This window comes from Cibotium barometz, chromosome 50 (genome assembly GCF_041138505.1).
Source record: "Cibotium barometz isolate CiBa-2024 chromosome 50, ASM4113850v1, whole genome shotgun sequence".
NCBI lineage: Eukaryota > Viridiplantae > Streptophyta > Polypodiopsida > Cyatheales > Cibotiaceae > Cibotium > Cibotium barometz.
The window spans coordinates 1,840,851-1,862,457 of NC_141095.1; positions in this window are offsets into that span (position 1 = coordinate 1,840,851).

Consider the following 21,607-nt stretch of genomic DNA (forward strand, 5'->3'; position numbering starts at 1 on the left):
TCCAACATGAGGAAATCCTTGACGTTCGGGAGAAGATTCTCAGGAGAGCAGAGTCCTCAGAGAATTCTTAGTAAAGTGGAAGTTCTTCCCTCTAGAAGACGCCACCTGGGAGAATGAAGAAGAGTTGGTTAAGGATTACCCCCACTTTGCAAGATAAGGACATCTCGCATTTTTCAAGTGGGAGAGGATGTAAGATTCCTCCTCGGGCTGAATATTGATTAAGCCTCTACTTCAATCCCTTGTAATCATTCTATGTTTCTGAATACAAGAAAATATTATTTTTTCTTGTTTTGCCTAGTGAGATAAAAATTTCTAGAGAGTGGTAAATCAATATTGGGATATTTTTGGATAAATAAATTCTACAGATATCAAAAAAATATTTCCCTCAAAAAATCAAAATAGATTTTCCAAGGTACAATTGGAATTAATAAAAATTGATTTAGAAGACCTCAGCCTAAGGGTCAAGATTTTCGAATTTTTTTTTATTATGGTCCAATTAAGGTTCCTATGGACCAATAAGATTAATCCAAGTGTTGGGACAAGATAAACCCAAAGAATAAAAGAAAATACCCAAAAATGAGTAAATGTCCACATAAGATGAAGAGTTGACTAAGTACTAGGTTTATTAGTTAAAAATTATGAAGTATTAATAAAAAATGAGATATTTTGAAGTAATCATTCATTTTTGACACATGGGTAAGGAAAAGGGGGCCCTTCAAGGAGGTGCCTATTTCACATGTGTGGATGAGCTTTAAACTAAAAAATAATAGGATATTTTTATCTCTCCTCTCTCCTAGATCAAACCAAATAAAAAAAGGAGCCAAACTGGTCCAAAACTTATCCAAATTCAGCCAAACTGAAGCTGAAAAATTCTAGAACTCAGCTGGACTCAGTTAGTGGCCTCCCTCACCTATAGATAGACCCTCATTCCTTTGTATTCTCATATGTGAACTAAACTATGCCGGTATTACTCTAAGTTAAGCTTATTTTCTATTATCCTCTAAAAGCCCTCTACAAATTGAAGAGATTGGAGCTTCTCTCTCTCTTCAATCTTCCTTGGAAACTCCAACAACATACCAAACCAATTGATTGGTTGGGGGCCTCTACTGTGATCAAAGAATCAAGTAATTTAGGAGGTAAAGTGTGGATTATTGTCTTCTTTTTCTTAAATCTCCAAATGTTTCTCTTCTCAACCTCTCTCAAGCTTGAGAAGCATTAATTTGAATGGCTTTTGAATATTATTGAAGTTCTTTAATGTATTGTAATGAAGAAATACATAAATTTCCATTTATGCATTAGGAATTTTTTGGACCCAAAGAGGGCCTCTTGGATTAACTTTTGATTAGGAATGGACCAATAGGAAGAGGGCTGGGTGCACATTTTTGACTTTTGACCCTAGGGGGCCTAGGCTTTGGTTTGCTAATGGGGCCTAATTACTACTCTTGTCCCCCTACCTCGGGCCCAAACTTAGAGGTCCCCCCACCTAGAATCGTGTAGATGAAAAACCCTAAAAATTGAAAATTTTCAAATTTTTCCCAACATACTCTAGGTTTGGAAAGCTCATTTTGAACCTCTTTCTTCCTCTTCTAAGCTCTCCATTGCTGCAGAAACTCCATACCTCTTAAGCTCTCCCTCCTTGTCAAGCTCCCTCAATCTCAAGCTCCCTCTCCCTCTTTCTTCCTTTTCTAAGCTCTCCATTGCTGCAGAAACTCCATCCCTCTCAAGCTCTCCCTCCCTCTCAAGCTCCCTCCCTCTCAATCTCCCTCCTTCTCAAGCTCTCCCTCCCTCTCAAGCTCTCCCTCTCTCTCTCTCTCTCCCTCCCTCTCAATCTCCCTCCACTCAAGCTCCCTCTCTCTCTCTCTCTCTCTCTCTCTCTCTCTCTCTCTCTCTCTCTCAAGCTCCCTCGCTCTCCATTGCTGTAGAAACTCTATCCCTCTTTAGTCTACTCTAGGTTCAGGAAGCCTATTCTCAAACTCTAACCCTCTTTTAAAAGCTTTCCATTGCTGCACTAAAAACCCTAAACTTTATCTCCTCTCCACTCTTCTGTTGTAAAACAAGCTTTTCTTTTCCCTTCTTCTCTTTTCTTACCACCATGGCCTCTTCCAGTAATGTGAGAAGACCTAGGGAGAAGGTGGAAGAGCTTGTGCTACATAACACAAGAGATGAGAATGGAGTTTGGGCTCCAACAAGATTCAGGGTTGGGGCTTGGGTCTACATGCAGCCAAGCTCTAAGGGACCACATCGTCAACTAGGGAATATGCTACATCATTGGAAGGGGTGGCTACAAGGCTTCAAGCATACTAAGAAGGAAGGACTGGTTGCCATAGTGAAACATGTGTATACCCTTGGAGACTTGTACATTCAAGGCCAACGACCAAGGTTTCCTTCAAATTGTCAGTGTAACATAAACATAGCTTTAACAACATGCTAATATTGGATTTTTTGTTTCAAATTTTCTTATGATTCTCCATTTTCTTATGTCTCTCTGCAGATATTTTTCCCTCTAATTATGTTGAGGAACAACCACTCCAAAGCCTCACTGGAGTTTTCTATGCTATGCATGCATCCATTGGAGAGGCAATGTTTGTATCTCAAAGCCCAAGTGATCTTGTACAGAACAATATCTTTTTCTTTTCTCACTCATATTTTGTAGATAAAAAACTAGGTTTATTTGGCAAGCTAGAAGAGATCCCCAACCCCCCTCTTAACAATCCCCGAATGGCCCAAACCTGATGCTTGGACCATCTTATGCTTAAAGTTTAAGATGGTAACTGATATCAAGACATCACTTAAGTTTTCAAAGGCATCTAGGTCAGTAGGGCTAAATTGGTTTTGTCCTTTACATGTTTTTATGCACATGTTCAATTCCATGCCAATGCACCAAACAAAAATAATGTATATTTGTAAGGAGGTACGGTCTGATCTCATTCAAGGATTACTAGGAGAGGGTTGGGAGGTTAATGAGGGGTCACATCAAGGTGATGTGTACAAGTGCAATGTAGTAGATTCTACAGTGTCTTTCAGGTTCTTGAAGGCATGCTCTATTTTGTACATGTGTCTGCACTACCAAAGATAGATGCAAAAGCACGGGACATGGATCCCACTTCAAGCCTCAGAAGAAGAAATTATGCCTATTGAGGTAGCTGTGCAAAATGGATGGATTGAGCGAGTGGCAGCAAGCAAGCATTGGATCCTAAGAGACCTGCGTCAACACTTTAGCATCATGGGCTTTAACAATGTGGAAGAGTCAAGTTTCAAGTTGATGAGAAGAAAGGTATATCTGATTCCACTGCATGTCTAGAGTTAACCCTTACACTTTCTGGTTATTGTGCCACTTTCTATATTTTTACAGATTGGGAAGCATAAGGAGGGGACAACCATGGTCTCAGAATCATGGCAAATGGGGGACCTTGAATTTTCAGTAGCAAGGTGCATAGCCCTACCAACACATAGTAGGCATGTGGAAGAGCTTGAAGATGAACTGAGTATATGGGAAAATAGCCTCTATTTTGATGCACGTGAGGGGAAAGAGTTTCAGGATCGAGGTGAAGGCAATGACAAGCTTTCAAGTCAACAAGGAGATAGAGATCAACATGAAGTAAATGTCACAAGAGGGGCAAAAAATGAAGACATTATAACAATTTTAGATTAGATGACATGCTTGTAATTTTGTAGCAGGCTCTTTTTTAACCAATCTTTATTTAATTGAAATCTTAATATTTTTGCAAACTGTAATTTTTTTGTCTAGCGGTCTAGTGTGAAAAGGCCAAACTTTAAATTTTAACTATAAATAGCAAAAGGTGGCCATGAAGTAAATGTCACAAGAGGGGCAAAAAATGAAGACATTATAACAATTTTAGATTAGATGACATGCTTGTAATTTTGTAGCAGGCTCTTTTTTAACCAATCTTTATTTAATTGAAATCTTAATATTTTTACAAACTGTAATTTTTTTGTCTAGCGGTCTAGTGTGAAAAGGCCAAACTTTAAATTTTAACTATAAATAGCAAAAGGTGGCCTTCTTTCTCATTTTCACGCGATAGAAACCAAGCACGAGCTCACACTATCTCTTTGCATTCACATGGCTACCCACTTTGACAACTTCTGTGAGTTCCTCTCTCCACCTCCCCGTGGGCGGGCAAGAGCGAGCTCTTTGTCATGTTCTCTCGTGAAGTCGACTTTGAAAAGTTGCTCGCCCTTGCGTCCCAACATTATGAGAGGCAGATTGCATACATGGAGCAATACTTGGCTCCCCACTCCATCTTTTTTCCCATTGCCCCAATGATTGATGGGTGCCTGTTGAGCTGCTTAAGTACATTCAACAATATGTCTGCCCCTACATCTAGCGCCTTGAACGCTTCATCGACATCTGCATCCTCGTAGGAGCTTACTGTACCTTCAATAAGCAGGAGGTGAAGAGGTTGGGGAAGGGCAATTTAGGAACTAGGTTCCTCTCGTAGCTCACCACTTTTGCGTTCCTCATCAGCAGCGATGAGGATTCGGATGAGGAGGTAGAGATGCCTGCATTGCAGTTGGCAGGATATTTGAGGGATGACAAGGAAGTGAAGGCAGTAGGAACGAGTGCTAGTGTAGAAGAGCAGCTTGCATCAGAGCACTTTCCAAAGGGTGCACAATCTGCAAAACTGAATAGCCCATTGAATAGCCCACTGCCCACAGCTGAACAACCCACTGCAGCTGAACAGCCCACTGTAGTAGAAGATGCGGGGCCATCTTCCCCACACGAGGAGAGCAAGGTGCTGCCAGAGCTTGAGATCAATCTCTTGAGCACCATTGGAAGGTGAAGAATACTTATTTCTTCATGACCTTGAAAAGACAGCTGGCTTGAGAATGGATGAATGCTTGGGCATTATATGCAGGCGATGTGAGGTGGACCTTGATACGTCCAACCTCGGTCCTCACCTAGATAGTGCTATATTACCCCTATCATTGCAGAGAGTTGCTTTGGTCAAGGAAACTGTGGTTGAGACCGCGGAGCAAGCCCTAGTTCCAGAGGAGGAATTCACAACCTTACAAGACAAGCTAGAGGCTGAAAAGGATACCCTTGCTGTGCTGGAGTAATGGAGGAGACCAAAGCACCAAAAAAAGGATGAGGCTAAGTCCTCGATTGACCTCTCCGCCCCCACGAGCACTTTGGCAAAAGAATACATTGAGCAAGAGGTAATAATCGACCTTTTACAACCTAGAAACTTTTGTAATTATGTATAGGAAAATATTTTGATTTTTCCTTTGATTTCAGAGGGGTGGTTGAAATTGATGCATTTGCTGGGAGAGGCGGCGACAGTAGAGACCAAGCCAAGGTCCATGGACATGATGCTGCGTTGATGCACTATCCTGGTCGACTTCCTATGGATGGAATCACCATTATCCACAGGGACTACACCCCTCAATCTGCCTTCACTCTCTTCTTTTTGAAAGCCCTCTCTAAGGTGCTCTGTGTAGCCTCTATGGCGGCACAGAGCACCAAATGTATAGTTCTGATTAAAAAATCCCTTGCCTTCGATGTTTTTGGTCCTGGATTTAGGGGTAGGCTTCTTACTCGTATAGGTATAGCCAAAAGCATAGGCATAGAGGATCCTTAAGAAATAGCCCAATCACTCCTTGAGCACACTCTGCCCAATAACAAGAGAAGGAAGCTCAATATTGTAAGAAAGCTTTTGTAAAGATGATGTATCATTTCTTATTATGAATACAATACAGTTTTTGCAAACTTATTTTCATCAAGTATATCATTGTTTTTTCTAGTTTGTACCATTAATGTTTTTGTGAATGCATCCGAAATGACCCTGGGAGCTTGAGGGAGTAGTGCCTCAACAGTGCGAATTTTGAGCCTACACCGCTGCTGTAGAGCCCAAATTCGCACTGTTTTGGCACAACTTTCCCAGTCCTTCAGGAGCAATTCTGATGCATTGGATGATAGATAATGTATTTTTACACATGATTAAAGGTATTTTTATCTTGTAAATTACTGTTTCTCTCATAATCAATGTACTCAAATTGATTATAAATGCATCAAAAATGATTCTGAGTGGCTGGGGGAGCAGTGCCAGAACAATGCAAATTTTGAGCCTGCACCGCTGCTCTGCAGAGTCCAAATTTGCACTGTTCTGGCATAGCTTCCCCAGTCCTCCAGGAGCAATTCTGATGCATTGGATGACAAATAATGTATTTTTATACATGATTAAAGGTATTTTTATTTTATAAATTATTATTTTTATAATTAATATACTCAACTTTATTATAAATGCATCAAAAATGATCCTGAGTGGCTGGGGAAGCAGTGCCAAAACAGTGTGAATTTTGAGCCTGCACCACCATTGCAGAGCCTAAATTTGCACTATTCTGGCATAGCTTCTCTAGACCTCCAAGAGCAATTCTGATGCATTGGGTGACAAACAATGTAATTTTACACATGATTAAAGCTGTTTTTATCTTATAAACTATTATTTCTCACAATTAGTGTACTCAACTTCATTATAAAGCATCAGAAATGATCCTGAGTGATTGGGGGAGCAGTGCCAGAAAGTGCGAATTTTGAGCCTGCACCGTCGCCGCTGCAGAGCCTAAATTCGCACTATTTTGGCGGCATAGCTTCCCTAGTCCTCTAGGAGCAATTCTGATGCATTGAATGATAAACACTATATTTTTGCACATGATTAAAGGTGTTTTTATCTTATAAACTAATATTTCTCACAATTTTTAGTATGCTTAGCTTCATTATAAATGCATCAAAAATGATCATGAGTGGATGGGGGAGCAGTGGATGGGAGAGCAGTGCCAGAATAGTGCAAATTTTGAGCCTTCACCGCCGCTGCAGAGCCTAAATTCATACTGTTCTGGCATAGCTTTCCCAGTCCTCTAGGAGCAATTCTTATGCAGTGGATGACAAACAATGTAATTTTACACATGATTAAAGCTGTTTTTATCTTACAAACTATTGTTTCTCACAATTAGTGTACTCAACTTCATTATAAATGCATCAAAAATGATCCTGAGTGGCTGGGGGAGCAGTGCCAAAACAGTGTGAATTTTGAGCCTGCACCGCCGCTGCAGAGCCTAAATTTGCACTATTTTGGCATAGCTTCCCCAGTTCTCCAGGAGCAATTCTGATGCATTAGATGATAAACACTATATTTTTACACATGATTAAAGGTGTTTTTATCTTATAAACTACTATTTCTCATAATTAGTGTGCTCAACCTCATTATAAATGTATCAGAAATGATCCTGAGTGGCTAGGGGAGCATTGCTAGAACAGTGCAAATTTTGAGCCTGCACCCCGCTGCAGAGCCTAAATTCGCACTGTTCTGGCATAGCTTCCCCAGTCCTCCAGGAGCAATTCTGATGCATTGGATGATAAACACTATATTTTTACACATGATTAAAGGTGTTTTTATCTTATAAACTACTGTTTCTCACGATTAGTGTGCTCAACTTCATTATAAATGCATCAAAAATGATCTGAGTGTCTAGGGGAGAAGTGCCAGAATAGTGTGAATTTTGAGCCTACATTGCCGTTGTTGCAGAGGCCAAATTCGCACTGTTCTGGCACAACTTCCTCAATCCTCTAGGAGTATTTCTGATGCCTTGGGTGACAAACTGGCACATGATAGACACTCCATGTTAAACAAACATGATGACATCGAGACATTGTAAGAGAAACTTAAAATTTTAACTATCAAAAGGTTACAAATGAAAGCCAGATAGGCTTGTTAAAGGGGTTTTGAAACAAAAGACTTGCTTCAAAAAAAAGGTTAACATCTAAGATCTCTAGATCATCTCGCTTGCGCCGAGCTAGTTGCATGTCCTTAGCAGATATGGTAATCCTCTTTGCATGTATTGCAAGGAGGTTGGTGTCTTCAAAAAGCCCAACAAGGTAAGCCTCGGAGGCTTCTTGCAATGCTTCAAGGGCAATCCCCTGCACACGGAACTTTGTTTTGTAATATTGTTGGAGAATCTCCTTCACTGTGCGAGCAAAAGAGGCTCTTCTTATCAGCAACTCAGTGTTCCTCTGATAAAACTTGATTTCTTGTAGAGCCCTATGTCCTTGGCACATCCTTCTCCTTGGAGCTCTCTGTGTTGTGTTAGTGCGTTGGCGAGGTTGGGACTTCCTTGGCTTGAAGAGCTTGACCTTTCTAACTGTGAGATCCCGGTCTCCACCGCGCAACAGATTCGAGGTACTAGCAACGGAAGTAGCACTTCATGCGTGGGGCAGGGACCCACACTCGGGGCCTCGCCCACGGATATCCGGACAAGAGACTAATCCGTCGGTTTGTCCAAAACCGAAACCGGAAAAACTTCCTTTACCCGGAAAGCATGGGCGATTCCACCAGGATAACTCTTAACTCTAACGTAGTCAAGATCATTACGGATCAACTGATCTGACTGCACCTTTAACGGTACTTGGTCAAATCAAGGAAGAAACTTGCACTTGGATCATTGGGATCAACGCTTTTTTCCCCATCAAGAGAGGCACAGCCGTTGATTCCTATCCATAGAACAATTTCTATCCGGGATTTACTTCATCTATCGTAATAATAGAAATTAAATCTCGATTTACGGATCCATCAGTCCAGCCTAACCCCATCCGATCCCATGGGTTAGCCAACCGCCCAACCACTGTAGTGATGGGAACCAATTTGGAATTTGGTTAGGTTTTGTCCCGGGTACCAAGGAAAAGAGTTCCAAGGCCCCCTAGCCGGAAGTTCATGCAAACATAAAACTAGCCACACCACTTACACACCCAATATGAAATTGCCTTTTTCTTAGCATCAACTAACTTTAAAACAATCCTTTAATGAAACCATAGTACCACTGATCACAATCTTCCAATTTATCCGGTTGATTCATAATTTCCCAGCATTCCTTCATCAGAGTATCTATGGCATCATTGGCAACTAGAACGCTCACCACCTGTCCACACAGGGGCCTTTTCAATAGTTCCTAGCCCATAATACTCGGCAAAATAATCACTTATAAAAATTCAAGATGGACTCTCGTTGAAGATCAGCAAGATCAACCAACAGATCCATATAAAGAGCCATGGACTCATCCATTGAAGACCAGCAAGGTCAATCAACCAGATCCATGCCCGGTTTCACAAAACAACTCTTACTCCTTGTTCCAATATCTTCCTCGACGCACGCGTGGGTATCCTGGGCGACCCAGAGCCCGAGCACCGTATGGTCAGCACCCTCTAGGATCCTTCGCAGGTGACCTAGCGCTTCACTCATAGGCCGCTTCCTTGGTCCCTCATCCACCGTACCGGAAGCTCACCATTTAAATCGAACCGAGGCTGGTCAAGACCTCGGTCGACCTTGCTACGCGAGACGTCCTCCATTGACTCTCCGTCAGCAGTTGCAACTTTAACAGTTAGGTCTTCATGACCTTAATCCACAAGATGGTCAAAATGCTTCCCCAGCATTCTTGACATAAAACAGTCATTTACAAACAGTCACAAAATACAGTTTCTAAATCAAACTCTTGTCTTTCCACATTATCCCTCCTTAGTCCACATTACTTATTCCACATTCCATTCAATGTGTACTCATTCTCATCCATTTCCTCATATCGACTACACATTAATTCACATTCACATTCACATTCATACATCCACATTTACATGGATACATCCATTTTCACATCCTCATTTATACATCCACATCCCATATCCACATTCATACATACACATCCATATCCACATCCATACATCCACATTCACATTCACATCCACATTCACATCCTCATTTATACATCCACATCCACATCCATATTCACATCCATACATCCACATCTACATGCATACCTCCATTTTCACATCCTCATTTATACATCCACATCCCTTATCTACATTCATACATACACATCCATATCCACATCCATACATCCACATCCACATCCACATCCACATTCATATTCACATCCATATATCCACATCTACATGCATACATCCATTATCACGTCCTCATTCATACATCCACATCCACATACATACATACATCCACATCCACATACATACAAACATCCACATCCACATTCCCATTCACATCTATACATCCACATCTACATCCACATACATACATACATCCACATCCACATTCCCATTCACATCTATACATCCACATCTACATCCACATTCATATACATCCACATCCACATTCCCATTCACATCTATACATTCACATCTACATCCACATACATACATACATCCACATCCACATTTCCATTCACATCTATACATCCACATCTACATCCACATTCATATACATCCACATCCACATTCCCATTCACATCTACATCCACATACATACATACATCCACATCCACATTCCCATTCACATCTATACATCCACATCTACATCCACATTCACATCTATGCATATACATCTTCATGCATACATCCATTTTCACATTCATACATCCACTTTCACATTCATACATCCATACTCCCATCTCCACATCCACACATCCACATACATACATCCATTTCCACATTCCCATTCATGTAACCCCATATGTCTTCACATCTAATCTTTTACATCACATCCATTCTAGCCCTATCACAACCCATATACATCCTATTCTATCACATACACTTCTTACCTCATCCCATACACATCTTATCACATCTTAATTCATCTTATCACCTCTTATCACCTCTTATACACCTCTTATCACATCCTATCACATCTCATATCTTATTTATAGAATACAAGAGAATTCTTATATTTGATATAAGATTTCTTTACACATTTACTTATGCATAAATTCCATTTAAGGAGATTAATACTTCCGAAGAAAAAGCAATCTTTTATGCATCTTCCTATGCATAAATTCATGAAAATGACACTTTTGAATTAAAATTCAATCTTTTATGCATCTTCCTATGCATAAATTCAATTTAGATGAGAATGACACTTTTGAATTAAAAATCAATTTTTTTTAAATGCATCTTCTTATGCATAAAGTCAATTTGGTAGGAATTACACTTTTAGAATAAAAGAATTTCTCTTATGCATCTAAGTTATGCATAAAATCCATTTATGATGAAAATCACACTTTTAGTATAAAAAGAATATCTTTTATGCATACCTCCATGCATGAAATCCAATTATGATAAAAGTAACACTTTTATAATAAAATAATCAACTTTTATGCATACCTCTATGCATGAAATTCAATTATGATAAAAGTCACACTTTTATATAAAAATTTTCCTTTATGCATACTTCTATGCATGAAAATTAAAAATGATAAAAGTAACACTTTTGATATAAAAATTTTCCTTTATGCATACTTCTATGCATGAAAATTAAAAATGATAAAAGTAACACTTTTGATATAAAAATTTTTCTTTTATGCATACTTCTATGCATGAAAATTAAAAATGATAAAAGTAACACTTTTGATATAAAAATTTTTCTTTTATTCATACTTCTATGCATGAAATAAAAATGGTAAAAATAACACTTTTGATATAAAAACTTATCCTTTATGCATGATATTAAATTTTAATTTCTCCATGATTATAATGAAATTCTTTCAATTAATCTAGGATGATAATTCCTAGAATATGGTAGGAAGTCCTCTTTTTATACTTTGAATGAAATTATTTTATGCATAATTTTTATAAAAATTTTGCCATAGCTCCGCTGCTATGACTGATAAATCTCAATTTTTCTAAGGGATAAAGCTTATCATTAAGAAAATAATTAAAATAATCTCTAATTGGATCCTTAATCCATAATGGATTGAATCATCAATATACATAAACTAAAAGCATAGAAAAAAGCCATTAATTTGGCCTCAAGCATAGCTTAATCTTGGGTTAAGGAAAAGCTTTATGAAAAGCTTGATTTGGATTGAGAATGGGTCATGAGTATGACCATTTCTTGAGTGAGAGAGAGAATTTACATAAAAATCATTAGAATTTAAACATAAATGAAAATTAACCTCAATAGCATTTATTAAATTATGTAACTCTTCACTACTATTCACCAATAAACTTCAATAGCATTTAAAAACAACATACCAATTAAGCTTCTCAAGCTTGAGAGGGGTTGAGAAGAGAGAAACATTAAGAAATTATAGAAAGATCAATATTCACTAATTACCTTACAACTTGCTTGATTCTTTGTTCACGGTAGAGGCCCCCAACCAATCAATTGGTTAAGTATGTTGATGGAGCCACTAATGGGGATTGAAGAAAGAGGGAAACTCCAAAAACTAGTGAATTATTAAATGAATTCACAGTTCTTGGCTTAGGTGGAGTAGAGTAACGATGCATAAACACTATCTATTTTTCAACAAGGGGGAGGCTTCTATTTATAGGAAAAATTGAGCTCCTAACCAAACAAACTGATTCTAGAATTTTCTAAATCAGTTTGGTCAATATTTGACTATTTTTAGGTCAGTTAAGCTAACTTTTTGGAACTAGACTTGAATGAGGAGAGAGGAGAGATGAAATATCTCAATTTTTATGAGTTAAACTCATTCAAGCATGTGAAATATGCACCTCCTTTAAAGAACTCCCCTTCCTTACATATGTGTCATAATGGAATCATTTTAATATTGCTCATAGTTTTTTTTACTAATAAACCTTGTACATTTTCAACTCTTCATCTTATGTGAAATATGCACCTCCTTTAAAGAATTCCCCTTCCTTACATATGTGTCATAATGGAATCATTTTAATATTGCTCATAGTTTTTTACTAATAAACCTTGTACATTTTCAACTCTTCATCTTATGTGAAATATGCACCTCCTTTAAAGAATTCCCCTTCCTTACATATGTGTCATAATGGCATCATTTTAATATTGCTCATAGTTTTTTACTAATAAACCTTGTACATTTTCAACTCTTCACCTTATGTGAGCATTTACTCATTTTTGGGTATCTTCTTTTTACAAATTTGGATTTATCTCTTCCCTACACATGGATTGATGCTATTGGCCCATAGGAACCTTAATTGGACCATAGTCTAAAGATTTCTGAAAATCTAGACCCTTAGACTAAGGTTCTTTATACCTATTTCCAATTAATTCCAATTGCACATTGGAAAATTCTTTTTGAATTTCTGTTTCAGGGGAACTCATCTGAATTATAAGAGATATTTTTCTATCCAAAAATATTCAAAATCTGAATATTCTCTCTCTAGAATATTTTCTCTCTCTAGGCTAAAATAGTTAGAAACAAGGTCTTTATATTTCTGAAGAGGGATTGATTACAGGGGAAGATACTAGACATCAAAAAGGGGTTGGGAGAGGAATCTTACATTCTACCCCACTTAAAAAACGCGAGATGCCCTCATCTCGCAAATTAGGGGTAATTTCGCAAGATTCACGAATATGAGACTTAGAGAAAAATTTTAATCAAGATTAACCACCAAGATAAGTCTTAAAGAGAGCAAGATTCAAAATACGAACAAGATTTAAACTTTATTCATTCTCGGAACTTATACAGTAAAGATAGAGGAACTCTTTACACTTCCATAAGCCCGTCCATCATATGGTCACAAAAGCAGTCCTCACAAGCTGCACAAGTATAAGGTAACTCATCTATGGGAATGATTCTGTGGGTTATTGCTGCGCCTATCTCAGTGGTATGAGGTGTTCTAACAAAAGGACCTCTGAGAGGCAAGCCAAAAACGGGGTAAAGGCATATCTTCTCATGAGGAAGAAAACACGCCAGTAAGAAGACCCGCTCAGAAAACCCAAGATGTCTTGATCTCATGACGCAGTAGTATCGAGGACCCAAACCCAAGGCTTCGATAACCATGGCCAAGCGGACATTGTTACGAAAGTGCTGCTGACCCCAGGGTGTTACCCTAGTTATGTCTTGATAGGTCCGCCATTTGGTCTGCGCTACAGAAGTTCCTAGGTGAGGAAAAAGTGAGCGCTCATACTGTTCTATAAAATCCTTCTTCACAGACTCACTTGCGTCTTGAAGGTGAGGAATCATTATGGATAAAACTAATTCTTGTTGCCAAGCCATGAAGGAGATTAAGAAAGAAAGGAGATCGATGGGAGTAAGATTACTGTGAACGACAAGTAAAAGTTACGACTTATATAAAGGAAGGAGCTAGCGTAACTTAGAAGCCAACGGTAACTTGCCACTGAAGTTTTACCGTCTTTCCATGATTTGGGTTTGGCACATATTTCTATGAAATACATTAAGAACTTTGAGATGAGGAGGTAAAAGAAGCTTGTAGGCTAAGTCACCTACTTTCATTGAATTCAGATATAAGGCTCACAATATTTGGGGGATAAGTTCTTATACTCCCCAAGAGATAAAGAACTTCTTTTGGGCCGTACTCGAATGAAAACCAAAACCTTGGTATCCAAAACATCGATTTTCACTTCTGAACTCATTGTTCTGAATCCTTAAAATAGCGTGACTCCTGAGAAGTATTCTAGGAAAAGGGTCTTCCTTTTTTTTTAAACAGAATCTTTCTTTTATTTTAGAGAGGGAATAATTATAAGATCAAAAAGGGAGATTCTTACTCCTGTATACCTCAAAGGCAGGGGAGGAATCTTACATTCTACCCCACTTAAAAAAGTGCGAGATGTCCTCATCTCGCCAAGTAGAGGACAACTCTTTTTCTTAAGATCCAATTTATTCTAGGGTTCCTTATATTCTGGTCAACCCAACAGAATACGGGGATAAATATCCCTTATATAGAACTCATCATTAAATAACAATTCATTTCAGGTCATATCATTCATATCTTTAACACGATAATAGTCCATCAGATCGAAAATTTTTCTTTCTGAACATTCCTCCACGGGAATTTCAGTCAAGCAAGTTTTCAATTTGTCATCCCTTAACTTGATATACCAAGTCAAGTGTTAACAGTAGCACTTTAACAGCACAATCCACTAATCTCATAGTGATTTGCTGAAATCACTATCATCATTCCAGTTATGAATATCATCACAGGGACTCGTCCCATTCATCCTCATTGAGGTTTCGCTCAGCTTATTACACTTCAACCAATTTTGAGGGATCATCATTTTTCAATCAGAATCCAAATCAATTCATCAATTCTCAAACAGAATTAAAAATCATATCAACCACATTCGAATTCATCATCTGGATAGCATTAACGCTTATAATTTCAAGTCTTAGATTTACTCGTATATACTGTCAGTAAAGAGCTGCAGTTATACTCTTGGTATATACGGATAGTCACGGCCCTTGGAATTATAAGGTAAATACCATCATGTCTAGGCCTCAAGCAAGTCAAGGATTCTATATAATTGCGGTACTTCCATCTAAAGACCCAATTACCAAATTATGAATTTCAGTTTGAATATCAAATTGTATGAATTATATCACACAATTACAACCTTTTTTATGCTTCTTGATAAATTTTTGACATAATTGGTTTCTCAGTTGATCTTTATTAACCAAATGCTCTGATACCAACTGTGAGATCCCGGTCTCCACCGCGCAACAGATTCGAGGTACTAGCAACGGAAGTAGCACTTCATGCGCGGGGCAGGGACCCACACTCGGGGCCTCGCCCACGGATATCCGGACAAGAGACTAATCCGTCGGTTTGTCCAAAACCCAAACCGGAAAAACTTCCTTTACCCGGAAAGCATGGGCGATTCCACCAGGATAACTCTTAACTCTAACGTAGTCAAGATCATTACGGATCAACTGATCTGACTGCACCTTTAACGGTACTTGGTCAAATCAAGGAAGAAACTTGCACTTGGATCATTGGGATCAACGCTTTTTTCCCCATCAAGAGAGGCACAGCCGTTGATTCCTATCCATAGAACAATTTCTATCCGGGATTTACTTCATCTATCGTAATAATAGAAATTAAATCTCGATTTACGGATCCATCAGTCCAGCCTAACCCCATCCGATCCCATGGGTTAGCCAACCGCCCAACCACTGTAGTGATGGGAACCAATTTGGAATTTGGTTAGGTTTTGTCCCGGGTACCAAGGAAAAGAGTTCCAAGGCCCCCTAGCCGGAAGTTCATGCAAACATAAAACTAGCCACACCACTTACACACCCAATATGAAATTGCCTTTTTCTTAGCATCAACTAACTTTAAAATAATCCTTTAATGAAACCATAGTACCACTGATCACAATCTTCCAATTTATCCGGTTGATTCATAATTTCCCAACATTCCTTCATCAGAGTATCTATGGCATCATTGGCAACTAGAACGCTCACCACCTGTCCACACAGGGGCCTTTTCAATAGTTCCTAGCCCATAATACTCGGCAAAATAATCACTTATAAAAATTCAAGATGGACTCTCGTTGAAGATCAGCAAGATTAACCAACAGATCCATATAAAGAGCCATGGACTCATCCATTGAAGACCAGCAAGGTCAATCAACCAGATCCATGCCCGGTTTCACAAAACAACTCTTACTCCTTGTTCCAATATCTTCCTCGACGCACGCGTGGGTATCCTGGGCGACCCAGAGCCCGAGCACCGTATGGTCAGCACCCTCTAGGATCCTTCGCAGGTGACCTAGCGCTTCACTCATAGGCCGCTTCCTTGGTCCCTCATCCACCGTACCGGAAGCTCACCATTTAAATCGAACCGAGGCTGGTCAAGACCTCGGTCGACCTTGCTACGCGAGACGTCCTCCATTGACTCTCCGTCAGCAGTTGCAACTTTAACAGTTAGGTCTTCATGACCTTAATCCACAAGATGGTCAAAATGCTTCCCCAGCATTCTTGACATAAAACAGTCATTTACAAACAGTCACAAAATACAGTTTCTAAATCAAACTCTTGTCTTTCCACATTATCCCTCCTTAGTCCACATTACTTATTCCACATTCCATTCAATGTGTACTCATTCTCATCCATTTCCTCATATCGACTACACATTAATTCACATTCACATTCACATTCATACATCCACATTTACATGGATACATCCATTTTCACATCCTCATTTATACATCCACATCCCATATCCACATTCATACATACACATCCATATCCACATCCATACATCCACATTCACATTCACATCCACATTCACATCCTCATTTATACATCCACATCCACATCCATATTCACATCCATACATCCACATCTACATGCATACCTCCATTTTCACATCCTCATTTATACATCCACATCCCTTATCTACATTCATACATACACATCCATATCCACATCCATACATCCACATCCACATCCACATTCATATTCACATCCATATATCCACATCTACATGCATACATCCATTATCACGTCCTCATTCATACATCCACATCCACATACATACATACATCCACATCCACATACATACAAACATCCACATCCACATTCCCATTCACATCTATACATCCACATCTACATCCACATACATACATACATCCACATCCACATTCCCATTCACATCTATACATCCACATCTACATCCACATTCATATACATCCACATCCACATTCCCATTCACATCTATACATTCACATCTACATCCACATACATACATACATCCACATCCACATTCCCATTCACATCTATACATCCACATCTACATCCACATTCATATACATCCACATCCACATTCCCATTCACATCTACATCCACATACATACATACATCCACATCCACATTCCCATTCACATCTATACATCCACATCTACATCCACATTCACATCTATGCATATACATCTTCATGCATACATCCATTTTCACATTCATACATCCACTTTCACATTCATACATCCATACTCCCATCTCCACATCCACACATCCACATACATACATCCATTTCCACATTCCCATTCATGTAACCCCATATGTCTTCACATCTAATCTTTTACATCACATCCATTCTAGCCCTATCACAACCCATATACATCCTATTCTATCACATACACTTCTTACCTCATCCCATACACATCTTATCACATCTTAGTTCATCTTATCACCTCTTATCACCTCTTATACACCTCTTATCACATCCTATCACATCTCATATCTTATTTATAGAATACAAGAGAATTCTTATATTTGATATAAGATTTCTTTACACATTTACTTATGCATAAATTCCATTTAAGGAGATTAATACTTCCGAAGAAAAATCAATCTTTTATGCATCTTCCTATGCATAAATTCATGAAAATGACACTTTTGAATTAAAATTCAATCTTTTATGCATCTTCCTATGCATAAATTCAATTTAGATGAGAATGACACTTTTGAATTAAAAATCAATTTTTTTTAATGCATCTTCTTATGCATAAAGTCAATTTGGTAGGAATTACACTTTTAGAATAAAAGAATTTCTCTTATGCATCTAAGTTATGCATAAAATCCATTTATGATGAAAATCACACTTTTAGTATAAAAAGAATATCTTTTATGCATACCTCCATGCATGAAATCCAATTATGATAAAAGTAACACTTTTATAATAAAATAATCAACTTTTATGCATACCTCTATGCATGAAATTCAATTATGATAAAAGTCACACTTTTATATAAAAATTTTCCTTTATGCATACTTCTATGCATGAAAATTAAAAATGATAAAAGTAACACTTTTGATATAAAAATTTTCCTTTATGCATACTTCTATGCATGAAAATTAAAAATGATAAAAGTAACACTTTTGATATAAAAATTTTTCTTTTATGCATACTTCTATGCATGAAAATTAAAAATGATAAAAGTAACACTTTTGATATAAAAATTTTTCTTTTATTCATACTTCTATGCATGAAATAAAAATGGTAAAAATAACACTTTTGATATAAAAACTTATCCTTTATGCATGATATTAAATTTTAATTTCTCCATGATTATAATGAAATTCTTTCAATTAATCTAGGATGATAATTCCTAGAATATGGTAGGAAGTCCTCTTTTTATACTTTGAATGAAATTATTTTATGCATAATTTTTATAAAAATTTTGCCATAGCTCCGCTGCTATGACTGATAAATCTCAATTTTTCTAAGGGATAAAGCTTATCATTAAGGAAATAATTAAAATAATCTCTAATTGGATCCTTAATCCATAATGGATTGAATCATCAATATACATAAACTAAAAGCATAGAAAAAAGCCATTAATTTGGCCTCAAGCATAGCTTAATCTTGGGTTAAGGAAAAGCTTTATGAAAAGCTTGATTTGGATTGAGAATGGGTCATGAGTATGACCATTTCTTGAGTGAGAGAGAGAATTTACATAAAAATCATTAGAATTTAAACATAAATGAAAATTAACCTCAATAGCATTTATTAAATTATGTAACTCTTCACTACTATTCACCAATAAACTTCAATAGCATTTAAAAACAACATACCAATTAAGCTTCTCAAGCTTGAGAGGGGTTGAGAAGAGAGAAACATTAAGAAATTATAGAAAGATCAATATTCACTAATTACCTTACAACTTGCTTGATTCTTTGTTCACGGTAGAGGCCCCCAACCAATCAATTGGTTAAGTATGTTGATGGAGCCACTAATGGGGATTGAAGAAAGAGGGAAACTCCAAAAACTAGTGAATTATTAAATGAATTCACAGTTCTTGGCTTAGGTGGAGTAGAGTAACGATGCATAAACACTATCTATTTTTCAACAAGGGGGAGGCTTCTATTTATAGGAAAAATTGAGCTCCTAACCAAACAAACTGATTCTAGAATTTTCTAAATCAGTTTGGTCAATATTTGACCATTTTTAGGTCAGTTAAGCTAACTTTTTGGAACTAGACTTGAATGAGGAGAGAGGAGAGATGAAATATCTCAATTTTTATGAGTTTAAAACTCATTCAAGCATGTGAAATATGCACCTCCTTTAAAGAACTCCCCTTCCTTACATATGTGTCATAATGGAATCATTTTAATATTGCTCATAGTTTTTTTTACTAATAAACCTTGTACATTTTCAACTCTTCATCTTATGTGAAATATGCACCTCCTTTAAAGAATTCCCCTTCCTTACATATGTGTCATAATGGAATCATTTTAATATTGCTCATAGTTTTTTACTAATAAACCTTGTACATTTTCAACTCTTCATCTTATGTGAAATATGCACCTCCTTTAAAGAATTCCCCTTCCTTACATATGTGTCATAATGGCATCATTTTAATATTGCTCATAGTTTTTTACTAATAAACCTTGTACATTTTCAACTCTTCACCTTATGTGAGCATTTACTCATTTTTGGGTATCTTCTTTTTACAAATTTGGATTTATCTCTTCCCTACACATGGATTGATGCTATTGGCCCATAGGAACCTTAATTGGACCATAGTCTAAAGATTTCTGAAAATCTAGACCCTTAGACTAAGGTTCTTTATACCTATTTCCAATTAATTCCAATTGCACATTGGAAAATTCTTTTTGAATTTCTGTTTCAGGGGAACTCATCTGAATTATAAGAGATATTTTTCTATCCAAAAATATTCAAAATCTGAATATTCTCTCTCTAGAATATTTTCTCTCTCTAGGCTAAAATAGTTAGAAACAAGGTCTTTATATTTCTGAAGAGGGATTGATTACAGGGGAAGATACTAGACATCAAAAAGGGGTTGGGAGAGGAATCTTACATTTCTACGCTTGCGCGCACTTGCAGGAACCTCCTCTTGGTCTCTCTCATAGTCTAAATCCTCCTCCTCCTGTTGTTGTGGTACCTGTGTATCAAGTTCCTCCCAGGTAGGTAGGGTAACCTGTCCTGGTAGTAGGGTCTTGCCACCTATGGTGCTGCTGCGCAATGTAGGAATGTTTTCACCAACCTAGTCGAACTTCTCATCATTGGCCTCTCTGTCTTGATCTCTGGGGGGTGGCTGCATTGAGGGGTCTTCTTCACACCCTTGCTCCCACTAGAAGGGCCTGCATGTGTGTGCGCTGGTGTTGTTGTGGGAGGAGGGTTGGACTCTGATGATCCCATTGGGCGTGTCCTAGAATCCAAGGGGTCACTCTCTTCCGTGGTGTCGCTAGTATGTGGTCGTTGGGTGCCTTGCACTGTGTTTTGTGAAGACATGGTAACCCGTGTGTGGTGTTCTTGGTGCGTGCCATATCCATGTACGACTATGCTAACGTGGTGATGTGCTGGTGTCCTTACGTGGGTGTTTACGTAGATCTTGAGCTCAAGCTTTCTAAAAAAGTGAAATGAAAATAAAGGGAGAGAAGGAACTATTAATAGTTTTTTTTAAGGGAGAAAAAAAACCTAACTAAACTTATTTTCTTAGCCTTATTACATCTAGATTTATGCTGGTGCGTGCACAACCCAATGCCTCCCTTGTCTCCTCATTTGTGCACGCCAAGCACCATGCCTATGGGGAGCATTGGTCTGCAACCATTCAAGCCGAGCATGACTTTTTGCAGCCTTGCATGCCTCTTGTGCAAGCTTAGACTGTTGGGCCTGCTCCCTAACCAATACCCTTCCAAAGGTTGTGCGATAAAACCAATTGAACATCTCTTGTAGATAGTTTGTACGTGTTCCTCTTACAGAAGCTCCACCTCCATGTCTTGTATTTTTGAAATAAATCCCTCTTGCTTTATAATGTGATTTCTCCATCCTTTGGGTACTCCACATGTCGAGTGATCCATACTTGTTCATGAAATACGCACCATG